General features: G+C 34.6%; 1 long non-coding RNA gene across 2 annotated transcripts; it reads right to left on the bottom strand.

Moving 5' to 3' along the window:
* Positions 1-12731: 12731 nt before the first annotated feature.
* Positions 12732-16076, bottom strand: LOC130967904 (uncharacterized). 2 transcript variants are annotated; one of them, XR_009081446.1, is made up of 5 exons: positions 15339-16076; positions 15134-15249; positions 14926-15052; positions 14705-14849; positions 12732-13170 (listed from the first exon to the last, which is right to left on the bottom strand). It is a non-coding gene; the product is annotated as an uncharacterized LOC130967904 (long non-coding RNA). The 2 variants fall into 2 exon arrangements; XR_009081445.1 differs by having other exon boundaries at positions 14930-15052.
* Between the last annotated feature and the right edge of the window lie 314 nt (positions 16077-16390).

Below are 16390 nucleotides of genomic sequence, written 5' to 3'. Positions count from 1 at the left end.
AAAATCAACCAAAACATGCCAATTTCAACCCTTTTTGAAACCAATCAAAATATACCAAAATCAACATCAAGCCTCCTCAACTCATATATTAACACCTTACCACAATTCACAAAACCGCCATATAACCATCTTTACCCATTTCAAACAAATGGCTAAATTACAAACATATCAACATGTCATACATCCTTCCTCATCCCAATTTCCAACAATACTATTTCCAATCAACCATCATTATACATAACCAATATCATACTCACTATCACGTGGTTTCACCCCCAAATCAACCTTAATCATTCCACAAGCATATATCACAACATATATATCTCTCATGCATTATCATACCATCAAGGCATCAATAATCATACTCACATATATGACCACATAATATATATCAACCAAAATCAAACATACTTCATCTAACAATTTCACCCAAAATTACCAATTTCCACACTTCTACTCCTCAAACCTCATCATTCAATAACCAACCCAATCATTCATATGTTCATTATCTAAAATCCATCCAATCACTTGTGTCATCATACAATGCACACATCAACTTACCTTCCTTACCTCTTACCGGCCTCCGGCCCAAAATTTACGGCCTCTGGCCCAATTTCACAATTTAAATGCATAAACCACAAATCGATACTCATTACCCAATACATCAAATTTTCAATATACCAAACATACAAGGCCACACAATTCTCAATCCAATCATTAATTTCACATTACATACCAACTATGCATATTAGCACCAACCATTTACACAATCCAAACTTAATCCTAGGGGTATCTAGCCTAGGAATTCTCATCACACCACACGGTATTTAAATGAAACTTAAACCGTACCTCTTGTAGCCAAAAAAATTGAGCCTCTTCTATGGAAGTCTCCACCAACCCTTAGCTCCAAGCCTCACCAAAGCTCCACAAGCAAGACCAACCTCCCAATTGTGCATCAAAATCACCAAATACACTAACATAACCAATATCACATACATACATCAACCTAGGGCTCATAAAGATGATAAATCACAAGGGTTTGAGCACTTCTTACCTCAGCCCATATGAAGTAGGGATAGAACCCACTTAGAATCCATGTTGGAGTATCCCTAAACACCCAAAATCACAAGATTTCAACACTAACTTCCCAAAAACGTGTAACAGTAGGGAATTTCAAAAACTGGGCAGAGATGAATGGAATACTCACCACAAAACTTAGATAGAATTGTAGAGGATGAGAAGAGCGACGCGTGGCCGCAAACGGCTCGTCAATCGGAGCTCCGTAGCTCAAGTTATGGTGGTTTGAAGATCAAAAAGAGTTAGGTTTTCTCTCTTCTCTTCTCTCTTCTTAATTCAGCGCCCCAACCTCTCTTTTAGGGTAAAAATGAGCTGAAATGCTCATAACTAATGTTTATATATGTTGGGTCTTGGGCCCACTTAGGCCCAGCTCACTTATTTTTGTCCGTTGGCCCAATTTTGGACCAAAACCTTTAAGATTAGCGCTCTAAATCGCACTTCAAATATTTCTACCTCCCCTAATTATAATTCCTCATTTCTTAATCCTATTTACTCATAATCAATTTTCTCAGCTGCAGTACCAGACAGGTCTCAGCGGTACTGCCGGTCAAAATTCCACTGCGCGCTTTTACGCAGAAAACAATGTCTTCCGACTCAGAAAAATTCACTGAATCCAAATATCATATTGAAATCATCAAATTCCAATTGCCAAATCTTCCAACCATATTCGCTCCTACTTAACTCATTATTTAATTAATTTCGGTTAGACCGGGTATTACATTCTACCCCCCTAACAGAAATTTTCGCCCTCGAAAATTCCATCTATCCCTACGAGTACGCGAGCATAGTCTGCCGTTATATCCAACGCATAACAGTTCCAAAGTCCTTTTACTCTGCGCGCTTCCGTTGCCGCGCTCTGATTTCTCTATCTCTGAGGATCTCGGTCATTCGTTCCTTACTTTTATCGTCTCATCAACTCACACCATATTAAATCTCAAATCATGTCATCAATAATATTGTCATCATCGTTAATCATAGCCATCATCCCACATCACTATAATCAATCAAAGCTTTCTTCGTTTTTAGAATTCAATGAGTTTGTGCTAACAAGCTGACAAACTCTTAAGAATCCGCTTTCCTTTACTAATCTATAAAAGCTTTCGAGACACATCTCTTTTGTTGAAGTTACTCAGATCAAAAATCATTTTCAAAAATATAACCAACACTCCTTCAAATTCTTGAAAAAGAAATTCAACAGCACCTCCCCAAAAATTGGAGTTTACCACCCGTCACGGGTTCCCTCAAGCCATTCTCGGTACCGCATCAGTATTGCAATTTAATGGTTTTCACATTCTTCTTTCAAAACCAATCATTACAAATCCCAAACTAAATCCAAGGTCACTATGACCAAACATCATAGTACTCATCTCTCAAACATGACAACTTGCACTCTCTCATCGTCTAAATCCGACTACGCATCAATGATAATTTTCTCACTCGTTTCAGAACCGTTAATGCTCACAGCCGCAATTAATTCCAATTATCTAGAATCATTATCTGCATAAGCTCACTAAACTTTTAAGTACTCCAAGCATAAAGTATTTCTAATCATACCCCATTTTTCCTTATTATTACCATACTATGCTAACGCTTTAGCAAGCTTCTGCTATGCCACTTTGATTTCTCGTCAAGTATTAGCTCCATCACTTATTTCCTCAAGTACCCAACCACAACTTAGCATGACTGGCATTTCAAATCAACGTTTCCAAATCCATCATTTAGGACCATTGCTTATCTATTTAAATCAAAGGAACTAAAAGTCACAGGTTCAATCCGTTTTACCAAAAATCTAGAAATCAACCAACTACATAACAAACACAACACATCATTCTCAACAGAAAATCATTTACGTCACAGGCATTTATCCATTTATATTAAGGCAAATCCTTACTCGGACCATCCGGTTTGCTTCTCAGTTTAATATTATGCTTGACATTCCCAGTTTTTCCGTACAGGCGGTATTATAAAATCACGCACTGTCCTTTAAGACTGATTATTGCAATTACCTCAATCCTACTGTCTCAATCGGCCTGCATCCTGACTCTCTCCTTGTTGGCAATTTCTTGATACATGCCCTGGTAACCCGCACTTGTAACATACACCTAACCCCAATCGGCACGGCCTATTTGGGTGATGACTTCCACACCTCTGACAGCTCAAAACATCAGAAGTAGCCGCTGCCCATTTTCCCTTACTGTTTCTTTGGGACTCCTCACTCGTCGCAAAGTCATTTTGCCTTTGAGGAAAACGTTGTGGGTATCCTCTTCTCTTAAACTCTCGACCCCTTGTTGGGTATTCTTGATTGTGCTCCCTGCGGTGGGACTCCCGACGGTCATTCTTCGCCTCAACAGCCTTCCTCACACATTCTTCAGCAATACGGCTCTTGTTCACAAGTTCGGAGAAGACCCTAATCTCCATCGGTCCAACGGAGCTCAGGATTTCACTTCGAAGTCCTCCCTCATACTTAATACACTTCCATTTCCTCGAAGTCTCCCGGAGCTCCCTGACACATGCGGGAAAACCTGAATAGCTCCTCAAATTTGTCTGTATACTCAGATACGGACATAGCACCTTGCTTCAGCTGCAGTAACTCCAATTCCTTGGCTGTCCTGGCGGAATTTGGAAAGTACTTCTTATAGAATTCCACCTGGAAGGCATCCCAAGTGATAGGATCATCCCCCTGTTGTAGGAGACGTCGAGCGCCTTGCCACCAATGCGATGCTTCCTCCGTGAGCAGATAGGTAGCAAATTCAACACACTGCTCTTCAGGCACCAACTGCGCTTGTAGTGCTCGCTCCATGGCCTGAAACCAAGTATCAGCTTCAGTCGGATTGGTGGTTCCCTTGAACTTAGGTGGATTAACCTTTAAGAAAGTTGCCAGTGTCATCGGGCCCTGAGCTTCCCTTCCGCCATTGCCATTATTGTTTATCTGTTGCCCAAGAGCCTCCGCAGTGGCTTGCATAGCCACAGCCATATTCTCCAACGCCGCCATAAGGTTTACCGGGTTATTCAGGTTGACTTCCGGTTCCTGCGTACTAGTACGATCTCTCTCACGTCCCTGACTGGGTCCACGAGGCGCCATCTGGTTCCTATATACACCAAACAATCGATATCAAGTTGATCAGTCTCAATATCGGAAGTATAGTGCTTCAAAGTACCAAAGGTACACTCATGGACTTCATGCTAGATGTATCAGTTGGATACCCTAACTAGCACAGGCACAGACTCAGAGTATGCATTGAAGCATAAGCAGTTCCATCCCTCAGGCTCACGAGGACGAACTGCTCTGATACCATAATGTAACACCCTAATATTCAAATCCTTATGCTCGAGTCATAAGTCAATGATATTACGGTGATACGACTCTCAGGTGGATTTTTAATATATAAGTATAGGTAATTTTCGAAATGAGTATTAATCGAGAAGCCTGAAAAGAGTAGAAATAAAATCGCAAAGACGTATCACTCACGTTTCGACAACGAAAAGATAAAACGTGAAGCCGAAAGCGATATACGGACAAGACATAAAGGAGATTAAGAGATAGATAACAGATAGATATATATAACATAAGTAAATAGCCACTAGTCGCGACCCGCGAAGTTTAGGCCGGCTAGGGTACAGTATGAAAGTAGTTGACAACAATACATCCTAATCTCTCCCAAAGGAAACATAAGAGCCTCTATAGGCAAATTCCAAAAGAGTTCAACACATAATATAATCTTTTCAAAACAAAGGTGGAGAAATTCTAAGGAAAACACAAAGTAGAGGAAATAAATATCTTCGCCGTCTCTCAGACGAACCGCAGCTCACTTCTGAGCACCTGAACCTGTATCTGAAAAATAAGAGATATATACGGAATGAGAACCCCGGGCCCATGGGTTCCCAGTACGGTAAAAGTACCAAATAAATACAATGCACTGCAATAAAAACTCACTAAGCATCCTAAACTCCTTTTCACCAAATATCCAGCCTAGATTCTCACTAATCCATAAATAGGCATCTGACGTAAGGGGATACTAAATCTAGTTCATATTACACATGTTTTCCCAATCCGCTGATTCTTTCACGAATCAGACTCAGAATCATAAGCAAAACCATTACCAGTTGTTCTGCCTCAGCAACTCTATATCAATACATCATACCCTCGCCTGGAGCTAGTGAAATCACATCACTACGTCCACCCAGGGGGCTCAAATGATCTCATTCAAAAATCATCATCATTATGCAATCGCATTATCAATTCATCTCATCAAGAACAGCCCCCAACATCCACCAACACCATCATGAGGGATCTCTCAGTTGTACAAACACAAGCAATACAGACAAGTAATACACAAATAAGGTACAAGTAGAACAAGTAGCATGTAATCAGGTAACATAGCATATATGATATAGAAATCCAAAACAAATAGGCAAACCCAAACAATTCAAACATATGCAAATGATTTATGCCTGCCCTATGGCTGATGATATCATCTGTCGGTTATATAGCCAACCCGACACGTCCTGGTAGCTAACCATGGACAGAAACACCCCTTGCGGAGCGAGTAGGTTTGAGCTACAACCCCCTTGCTACTACCCGCTCAGCCCAGAGCCAGTGGAACAACCACTACTGCGGCTACTACCCAGGCGGGTGTTTAACAGCTCAACCTGGAGCGAGTGGATTCACCACTACTACCGCTACTACCCAGGCGTCACAATCTCTGACCTGAAGCAAGTGGGACGAACCACAACTCTTGCTACTGCCCAGGTATCTCAAGCATTAACCCGGAGCAAGCGGGACGAACCACAACCCTTGCTACTGCCCAGGTATCTTAAGCATATATTCATTCAATCTCAATTCAAATTATCAATCCTCATTGTTTTCAAATCTCAAACATTAACCTGGAGCAAGTGGGACGAACCTCAACCCTTACTACTACCCAGGTATCAGAGTTACATTCATTCAAAACTCCATAATTAACTCATTTATCATAAACATCCTTTTTCCGTCTCATACCCGAAGCAAGTGGACAACGCCACTGCCTACTACCCGGGGTTACACATCACATTTCAACATTTTCCATTATTATCCATTCAACACATTCATTCATTAATCATATATGCATTTATACTCAGCCATAATCAATAATGGCTTTGCCGTGACCCGGCAATAACTCAGCCATCCGGCTCATGGTTCAATCAAGAACCAGCCATTTATCAATAGATATAGCCCTTCGGCTCATGGCATACACGGTACTCCTACCGTCATCCTCCATATCTCATATAATCCTCGTTGACCACCATTGATCATAACTTTTTCCCCTTGCTTCACTCGCAAGTTACCACATCCCCTAGTTCCTTTCTCATTACTAAGCATATCATAATGATTTAATACATAAGGGGTGAGATCGGAGGCTTAGAAGTATGAGATTTGGCTTTTAGAACTCAAAAATCAACTTTGGCATGAAAGCAGGGCCACGCGTACGCGTACTCCACGCGCACGCGTGGATGCCCACAAAGCTCATCGACGCGTATGCGTCATACACGCGGACGCGCAGATTGAAACACAGCCAGACGACGCGTGCGCGTCAGCCACGCGTACGAGTGGGTGCATTTGCGCCCCAGGCACAAAACTGGCACAACTCTGGCACAACTCTCGGGAAAATGGCTGGGCATTGGGTGCAGCACATCGGCGCGCACGTGCACACCACGCGCTCGCGTGGATGGTGCCTTCCCGAAGAACGACGCGTACGCGCCAAGTGCGCCTACGCGTGGAGGGTCATTCTGCTAAAAAATTTTCTAAGTTAAAAGCTGCAGAATTCACAGATTCAACCCCTAATCTTCCGACGGACATAACTTCCTCATTTTAAATCGTTTTTCACCCGTTCTTCGAACGGCATGGACATCCCGGATCCAATTTCATTTCTAAACAGATTTGGCACAAAACTGAGATCCGTAGTCCAAGTTATGTCCAGTCAAAGTATGCCCAAAAACCATGTTTTCATATAAAACCACAAAGTGCCATTTTCAAAACAAGCCATTTTCAACTCTTTTCAAAATCAACCAAAACATGCCAATTTCAACCCTTTTTGAAACCAATCAAAATATACCAAAATCAACATCAAGCCTCCTCAACTCATACATTAACACCTTACCACAATTCACAAAACCGCCATATAACCATCTTTACCCATTTCAAACAAATGGCTAAATTACAAACATATCAACATGCCATACATCCTTCCTCATCCCAATTTCCAACAATACTATTTCCAATCAACCATCATTATACATAACCAATATCATACTCACTATCACGTGGTTTCACCCCCAAATCAACCTTAATCATTCCACAAGCATATATCACAACATACATATCTCTCATGCATTATCATACCATCAAGGCATCAATAATCATACTCACATATATGACCACATAATATATATCAACCAAAATCAAACATACTTCATCTATACAATTTCACCCAAAATTACTAATTTCCACACTTCTACTCCTCAAACCTCATCATTCAATAACCAACCCAATCATTCATATGTTCATTATCTAAAATCCATCCAATCACTTGTGTCATCATACAATGCACACATCAACTTACCTTCCTTACCTCTTACCGGCCTCCGGCCCAAAATTTACGGCCTCTGGCCCAATTTCACAATTTAAATGCATAAACCACAAATCGATACTCATTACCCAATACATCAAATTTTCAATATACCAAACATACAAGGCCACACAATTCTCAATCCAATCATTAATTTCACATTACATACCAACTATGCATATTAGCACCAACCATTTACACAATCCAAACTTAATCCTAGGGGCATCTAGCCTAGGAATTCTCATCACACCACACGGTATTTAAATGAAACTTAAACCGTACCTCTTGTAGCCAAAAAAATTGAGCCTCTTCTATGGAAGTCTCCACCAACCCTTAGCTCCAAGCCTCACCAAAGCTCCACAAGCAATACCAACCTCCCAATTGTGCATCAAAATCACCAAATACACTAACATAACCAATATCACATACATACATCAACCTAGGACTCATAAAGATGATAAATCACAAGGGTTTGAGCACTTCTTACCTCAGCCCATATGAAGTAGGGATAGAACCCACTTAGAATTCATGTTGGAGTATCCCTAAACACCCAAAATCACAAGATTTCAACACTAACTTCCCAAAAACGTGTAACAGTGGAGAATTTCAAAAACTGGGCAGAGATAAATGGAATACTCACCACAAAACTTAGATAGAATTGTAGAGGATAAGAAGAGCGACGCGTGGCCACAAACGGCTCGTCAATCGGAGCTCCGTAGCTCAAGTTATGGTGGTTTGAAGATCAAAAAGAGTTAGGTTTTCTCTCTTCTCTTCTCTCTTCTTAATTCAGCGCCCCAACCTCTCTTTTAGGGTAAAAATGAGCTGAAATGCTCATAACTAATGTTTATATATGTTGGGTCTTGGGCCCACTTAGGCCCAGCTCACTTATTTTTGTCCGTTGGCCCAATTTTGGACCAAAACCTTTAAGATTAGCGCTCTAAATCGCACTTCAAATATTTCTACCTCTCCTAATTATAATTTCTCATTTCTTAATCCTATTTACTCATAATCAATTTTCTCAGCTGCAGTACCAGACAGGTCTCAGCGGTACTGCCGGTCAAAATTCCACTGCGCGCTTTTACGCAGAAAACAATGTCTTCCGACTCAGAAAAATTCACTGAATCCAAATATCATATTGAAATCATCAAATTCCAATTGCCAAATCTTCCAACCATATTCGCTCCTACTTAACTCATTATTTAATTAATTTCGGTTAGACTGGGTATTACAACGCTCAGACCCTTGACTTTTTTATTGTTGAACTTCTTCAAAAAATCTAGAATAAATTAGATTTAAAAATTTAAATTTAAATTTTTTTTTTGTTTATTGGATATTTTTATCGTTCTACTTTTATTAAAATAACTATTATTTTTAATTTGAAAATTTAAAAAAATAATTTTACTAATATTTTATTTACAAGATATTACTAGACTTTATTTTACTTTTCCACTTCTAATAAAAATTTTAATTTTTAATTTAAAAATAAAAAATAAAAAATTTAGTTTATAAAATTTTAAATTTTTAAATATATTTTTTTATTCACCGAATAATGCTGCACCCGAAACATGATGTCCTGATTCTTGACTTTTTTATTGTTTGACATGTTCAAAAATTTAAAATAAATTAATTTTAAAAAATAAAATTTTTGAAATTTTTTAATCTTCTACTTTTTGTACATTTTTTTAATTAAGAAATTTAAAAATTAAGAAAAAAATTTTACAAATTTTTTGTTAATGGATATTGTAGAACTTTATTTTATTTTTCTACTACTAATAAAAGATTTAATTTATTAATTTAAAAATTCAAAAATAATTTTTTTTATTTTTTTATTCACGGGATAATGTCTCACCTGGACAACGACGCCCAGACCCTCGACTTTTTTATTGCTGAACATTTTACAAAAATTTAGATTAAATTAAATTTAAATATTTAAATTTTTTAAAGATTTTTGTTTATTGGATATTTTTGAAATTTTTTATTTTTCTACTTTTAGTTAAAATTGTTTGTTTTTATTTAGAAATTTAAAAATTATAAAACAAATATTTTGCAAATTTTTTAGTTGGATATTGCTTAACTTTATTTTATTTTTCTACTTTTAGTAAAAAAATTATTTTTTAACTTCAAATTTTAAAAAATACAAAAAGAAGTTTTATAAAATTTAAAAAAATATCTTTTATTTTTTCGTTCACCGGAGAATGCTGCATCCGGAGCATGACGCTCGGACCCTTGACTTTTTTATTGTTGAACTTCTTCAAAAAATTTAGAATAAATTAGATTTAAAAGTTTAAATTTTTAATTTTTTTTTGTTTATTGGATATTTTTCGATATTTTTATCTTTCTACTTTTATTAAAATAACTATTATTTTTAATTTGAAAATTTAAAAATTAAAAAAATAATTTTGCAAATATTTTATTTACTAGATGTTGCTAGACTTTATTTCAATTTTCTACTTTTATTAAAAATTTTAATTTTTAATTTAAAATTAAAAAATAAAAAATTCAGTAAATTTTAAAATTTTAAATATATTTTTTTGTTTTTTATGCACCGAATAATGCTGCACCCGAACCATGATGTCCAGACCCTTGACTTTTTTATTGTTTGACATTTTAAAAAATTAAATTTTTTAAATTTTTTAATCTTCTACTTTTTGTAAAAAAAATTTTATTTAAGAAATTTAAAAGTTAAAAAAAATTTTACAAATTTTTTGTTAATGGATATTGCAAGACTTTATTTTATTTTTCTACTACTAATTAAAGATTTAATTTATTAATTTAAAAATTCAAAAATAATTTTTTTTATTTTTTTATTCACAGAATAATGTCTCACCTGGACAACGTCGCCCAGACCCTCGACTTTTTTATTGTTGAACATTTTACAAAAATTTAGATTAAATTAAGTTTAAATATTTAAATTTTTTAAAGATTTTTGTTTATTGGATATTGCCGGAATATTTTATTTTTCAACTTTTAGTTAGAATTATTTGTTTTAATTTAGAATTTTTTATTTTTAAATGTTTAAATATATTTTTTTATTTTTATTCATCGAATAACGCTGCACCCGAACCATGACATCCAGACCCTTGACTTTTTTATTGTTTGATATTTTAAAAAATTTAAAATAAATTAATTTTAAAAAATTAAATTTTTGAAATATTTTATTTTTCTATTTTTTATAAAAAAAATTTAATTAAGAAATTTAAAAATTCAAAAAAAATAATTTTACAAATTTTTCATTAACGGATATTGCAGGACTTTATTTTATTTTTCTACTTCTAATAAAAGATTTAATTTATTAATTTAGAAATTCAAAAACATTTATTTTATTTTCTCATTCACGGAATAATGTCTCACTTGGACACGACACCCAGACCCTTGACTTTTTTATTGCTGAACATTTTCAAAAATTTTAGATTAAATTAAATTTAAATATTTAAATTTTTTAAAAACTTTTGTTTATTGGATATTGTTGTAATCTTTTATTTTTTACTTTTAGTTAAATTTGTTTGTTTTAATTTAGAAATTTGAAAATTAGAAAACAAATAATTTTAAAATTTTATTTATTGGATATTGCTGGACTTTATTTTATTTTTCTACTTTTGGTAAAAAAATTATTTTTTAGTTAAAAAATTAAAAAATACAAAAATATGTTTTATAAAATTTTATAAAATATTTTTTTTTTTATTTACCAGATAATGCTGTATCCGGAGCATGACGCTCGAACCCTTGGCTTTTTTACTATTGAACTTCTTCAAAAAAAAATTAGAATAAATTAGATATAAAAATTTAAATTTTTAATTTTTTGTTTATTGGATATTGTTTTAATTTTTTATCTATATAATTTTATTAAAAAATTATTAATTTTAATTTGGAAATTAAAAAATTAAAAAAATAATTTTACAAATATTTTATTTACTAGATATTGCTAGACTATATTTTATTTTTCTACTTTTATTAAAAATTTTAATTTTTAATTTAAAAATTAAATATAAAAAATTTAGTTTATAAAATTTTAAATTTTTAAATATATTTTTTTGTTTTTTATTCACCGAAAAATGCTGCATCCGAACCACGACGTCTGGATCCTTGACTTTTTTATTGTTTGATATTTTCAAAAATTTAAAATAAATTAATTTAAAAAAATTAAATTTTTGAAATATTTTATTTTTCTATTTTTTATAATATTTTTAAATTAAGAAATTTAAAAATTCAAAAAAAAATAATTTTACAAATTTTTCGTTAACGGATATTGCAGGACTTTATTTTATTTTTCTACTTCTAATAAAAGATTTAATTTATTAATTTAGAAATTCAAAAATATTTATTTTATTCTCTCATTCACGGAATAATGTCTCATCTGGACAACGACACCTAGACCCTTGACTTTTTTATTGCTGAACATTTTCAAAAAATTTAGATTAAATTAAATTTAAATATTTAAATTTTTTAAAGATTTTTGTTTATTGGATATTGTTGAAATTTTTTTTTTCTACTTTTAGTTAAAATTGTTTGTTTTTATTTAGAAATTTAAAAATTAAAAAACAAATATTTTGCAAATTGTTTGTTTGTTTTTATTTTATTACTTTTTGTTAAAATTGTTTGTTTTAATTTAGAAATTTAAAAATTAGAAAACAAATAATTTTAAAATTTTTTTATTGGATATTGCTGGACATTATTTTATTTTTCTACTTTTAGTAAAAAAATAATTTTTAGTTTAAAAATTAAAAAATACAAAATAAGTTTTATAAAATTTTATAAAATATTTTTTATTTTTTTATTCACCGGATAATGTTGCATCCGGAGCATGACGCTTGGACCCTTGGCTTTTTTACTGTTGAACTTCTTCAAAAAATTTAGAATAAATTAGATATAAAAATTTAAATTTTTAACTTTTTTTTGTTTATTGGATATTGTTAGAATTTTTTATCTTTCTAATTTTATTAAAAAATTATTTTTTTAATTTGGAAATTTAAAAATTAAAAAAATAATTTTTAAATATTTTATTTACTAGATATTGCTAGACTTTGATGACATGTCATCATGTCATGTTTTTCTATGCTTTTTCATACAAGTAATTGATAATTAGTGCTTAAATATTGCATTCTTTTGTGTTTAAATGGTATATTTCTTTTGTAACACCCTCACTATCAGAAGTCACGCTTCCGGCTGCGCAACTCTGATAGCAAGAAGTATTACGACTACTTTGCATACTAAATATTAAAATAGGAGCCTGTGACTCAACACCGTATTGCTAATCACTTTATAAACCGGAAATACATACTTCATCTAAAATAAACAAGCAAGCATAGATTCATATACAAGACTTCTTACATAATATCTTATAATATAATGTATATGTATCAAACATACAACTCCTATCCCTCTTACAAAATTGTAATAACAAAGACGAGGGAAGAAAATAATCTAATTAATACAACAACATATAAACCAAACGCAGTATAACTCTTCTTAGTGCTTCTTCATTCGGTTCCTGAAAAGTAAAGCTGTAGGGGTGAGAACCTAACCACACGGTCTCACCACGGAGTTTCAAAGTTGTCATAAGAAGATATTTAATAGGAAAACTGTTTTCAAGCTCAGTGATTATCATTGCCTTATGAATCTTTTAAGAAAACCAATAGGTAGTCGTTCAAAACCTTTTCAAAGAAACAATATTTAATCTTTCAGAAATCCGAAACCTTTCCTTTCTTATTAAAAAAATCTCAATTAGAAACCAACCACGCAATCAAAAAACACAATCATTAATTCAGCACCAAAGTTCAATCTCAAATGTAGCACGCCAGGACAAATACAGGCAAGGAAAGCACAAGTAGGCAGCAGTTACAGCAAATAGTTCAAGTAGCAGTTACGAACAGTTTAGCGGTTAGGCAAACCAAAACAAGTTCAAACTCAAACAAAGCATACAAATGCATATGATGCATGCCTGTCCTATGGCTGATGAGGCTCATCTGTCGGTTATCCAGCCAACCCGACAAGTCTGAATTGTACTTAGACTGTCCCCCGACGTGCATCCCCAAGAGTCTATGCATAGCTTTTTCTCAAATAATCAATATTGCTCAATGGGGGTAACATTTCCGGGAATTTATATAGTGCCCGGTCACACACTTACGTCGTAGGGTCAACAGAGTATCGAGTTTTCAACCTGGTACACATGGTGGCAAGCCACGGCACTTAATCCAGGGAACCTCGTGTCTCAGATATTTCAAATTCATAAGCCTTGTGAATAATTCAAAGTTCACATCTCAACATTCTCAATATCATAATCATTCATCAATCCAAATTTCATTTCCAAGTTCATTTCAAAGCCATATTTCAAAGAAAATCCCCATCATCCTCTTTTTCATTCTGTTCGTTAATAATCTCGATTCCAAAACAAAATTCTTTCTTTGATAGACAAATCAATCTTAAAACGTATATTGCTTAAAAAAAACTAATCTTTTTTTTTATTACTTTAAATAAAACTTTCAATTTTATAAATTTCGGCAGCATTTCCTCTAAAACTTGGACACTGCCACCCTTTTCGGGTCCCATCCAAACATTTCTCAAACCTTTTCTCAACCATTTCCAAATCTCAAACATTTTCCAGAATTGAACCAGTTCCAATATCAAATTATTTTCAAATCAACCAATTCTAACAATAAAACTCTTTAAAATCGAATCAGCTCAAATATTAAATTCTTCATAAAATCAAACCAACTCACAATCAAACCGCTCCTAGAATCAATTTATTTTCATATCTCAGATTATTTCCAAAATCATTTCATTTATATCACTAAGTAAACTCTAAAACCAAGAAAATCCACATTTCTTAATAATCAAGTAAATGACATTCAAAACCGGTTTTTATCCACAACCACATACCACTCACGCAATCAAGCACCCAATAACTCAGTCCAACAAACCATCACATCCATAAGACAAATATAATCACAGGAGTAAATCTCTTTGCATCAATATCTATTTATCGCAACTCTGTAATATAAAATAGATTTTAAGAAAACCCCTACCTCGAAAGTTGAACCCATAAACTAAAGGCGTCATAAGAATCATTCCTCTCCGCCCGAAATAAACTGTAGCTTCAATCGCAGGTCTGCTCACTTTCGCAATAGCAGAAACGGTTTTAATTGCAACAGGCAATCCAACAACTCAATCCTAAAACATAAATATCGCAAAAACCTTAATAACACATAACAGAAAACTAACGGCGAGGATTCGCAATAGGCTATACCTACAGTAAGAGTAAAATGGAACAGCCACAATCCCGAGCTGACCCGGCGGCAGCTCCGACAGCGGCCAGAAACTCCGATGGTCCAACAGCAACCTTAACTTTGATATAAAATAATCGGAACTCGACCCTACAATACCAACAGCTCAGAACCTCTAATAACTTATATTGGTATATCAATTTCAAAAGTTCTGGAAGTAAAAACGCTTACCGAGAAGGCAAAGGCGACAAACCCACTTATTCCAAATTAACATCAACAGTAGCAATGGCATTAGAACCAGCAGTAATAACAGCAGCAACATCAACACTGAATAGTAGCAATTTATTCTGACAAATTAAAATTAACATGAAATGGATATTAGGTGAAACTAAAACCAACTGACATGGTGAAGGAGGCAAAACAAGTTCAGTCTCACCATGAAAAGTAGCAAACCCTAACGAAACAGAGGTGGGGCAGAATGAGTAGTGGTGGTTTTCCGGCGACTAGAGGCAGAAACGGCTTCAACCGAAACAGAACAAAATCAAACTCAACGGCAAAACCCTCGGAACAATTTCAGCTAGCCCCATCAATGGCGACCTGAACCTTTTCTAGACGGCGTTTCCTACGATGGCTTTGTTCACCACCTCTCCATGCGTTTCTTCTTAGCTCAGACCAGCGGCGGATCCGTCTCCACCTGCAGCAGCAAGGGCACCCGCCGAGGATGACGATGGCGAGCCTTGAGGCGACGGCGGCGACCTCGCGCAACACAGCGGCGGAGCGTAGCTTCGACATCCCTCGCGAGCGCGCTTCCTCTTCTCCACCGCGGACTCTCTCTCTCCATCTGTCGCCTCTCTCCTCATCCGATGGCGGCATAGCCGCAGTGACGCGACGGTGCTTGGCTTGGCGGCGCTGGCTTCGTGGCAAGGACAACGGGATTCACGGCGCGAGACAGCGGCGGTTCACGAGGATGGCACGAGCTCCTCCCTCCACCGGCGCGCTCCTTCTCTCTCGGACTCCCTCTTCTCTTCTTTGATCTGTTTCTCTCTGATTCTCATTCCTTCAGTGTGCGTGTGTTTGTTACATTGAGAGAGGGTGAAGCTGTGTTGGTGTTTCAGAAAGAGGAAAGAGTAATGGCGGCTGGGAAAGGGAAATTGGGGTTCTGATTAGGGATTTAGAATTTGGGTCCCAATTTGGGAATTAGGGCTAGGGGTAGTTCAATCATTTCACTAAAATTAGGAGTAATTGAAAATAAAAAACTAATTTTTAATCCATTAATAATATTTATTAAAAATACTATTTAATTATTTATCAATTTATAAATTATTTTTTTTTTAAATAAAGACTCTAATTCAATAATTAGAGATAATATAATTAATTTTCTTTATTCATAAAAATTAAAATATATTAAATTCTAAAATCTTAATTCTTTAAATCAATTTATACAAAATTCTTATTATTTTGTAATTACTAAATTTTATAGTTCAATTA

This window comes from Arachis stenosperma, chromosome 3, assembly GCF_014773155.1.
Source record: "Arachis stenosperma cultivar V10309 chromosome 3, arast.V10309.gnm1.PFL2, whole genome shotgun sequence".
In the NCBI taxonomy this organism is placed as follows: Eukaryota; Viridiplantae; Streptophyta; class Magnoliopsida; order Fabales; family Fabaceae; genus Arachis; species Arachis stenosperma.
The sequence above is the reverse complement of the archived record's forward strand: the minus strand, read 5'-3'. Positions and strand labels throughout refer to the sequence as shown.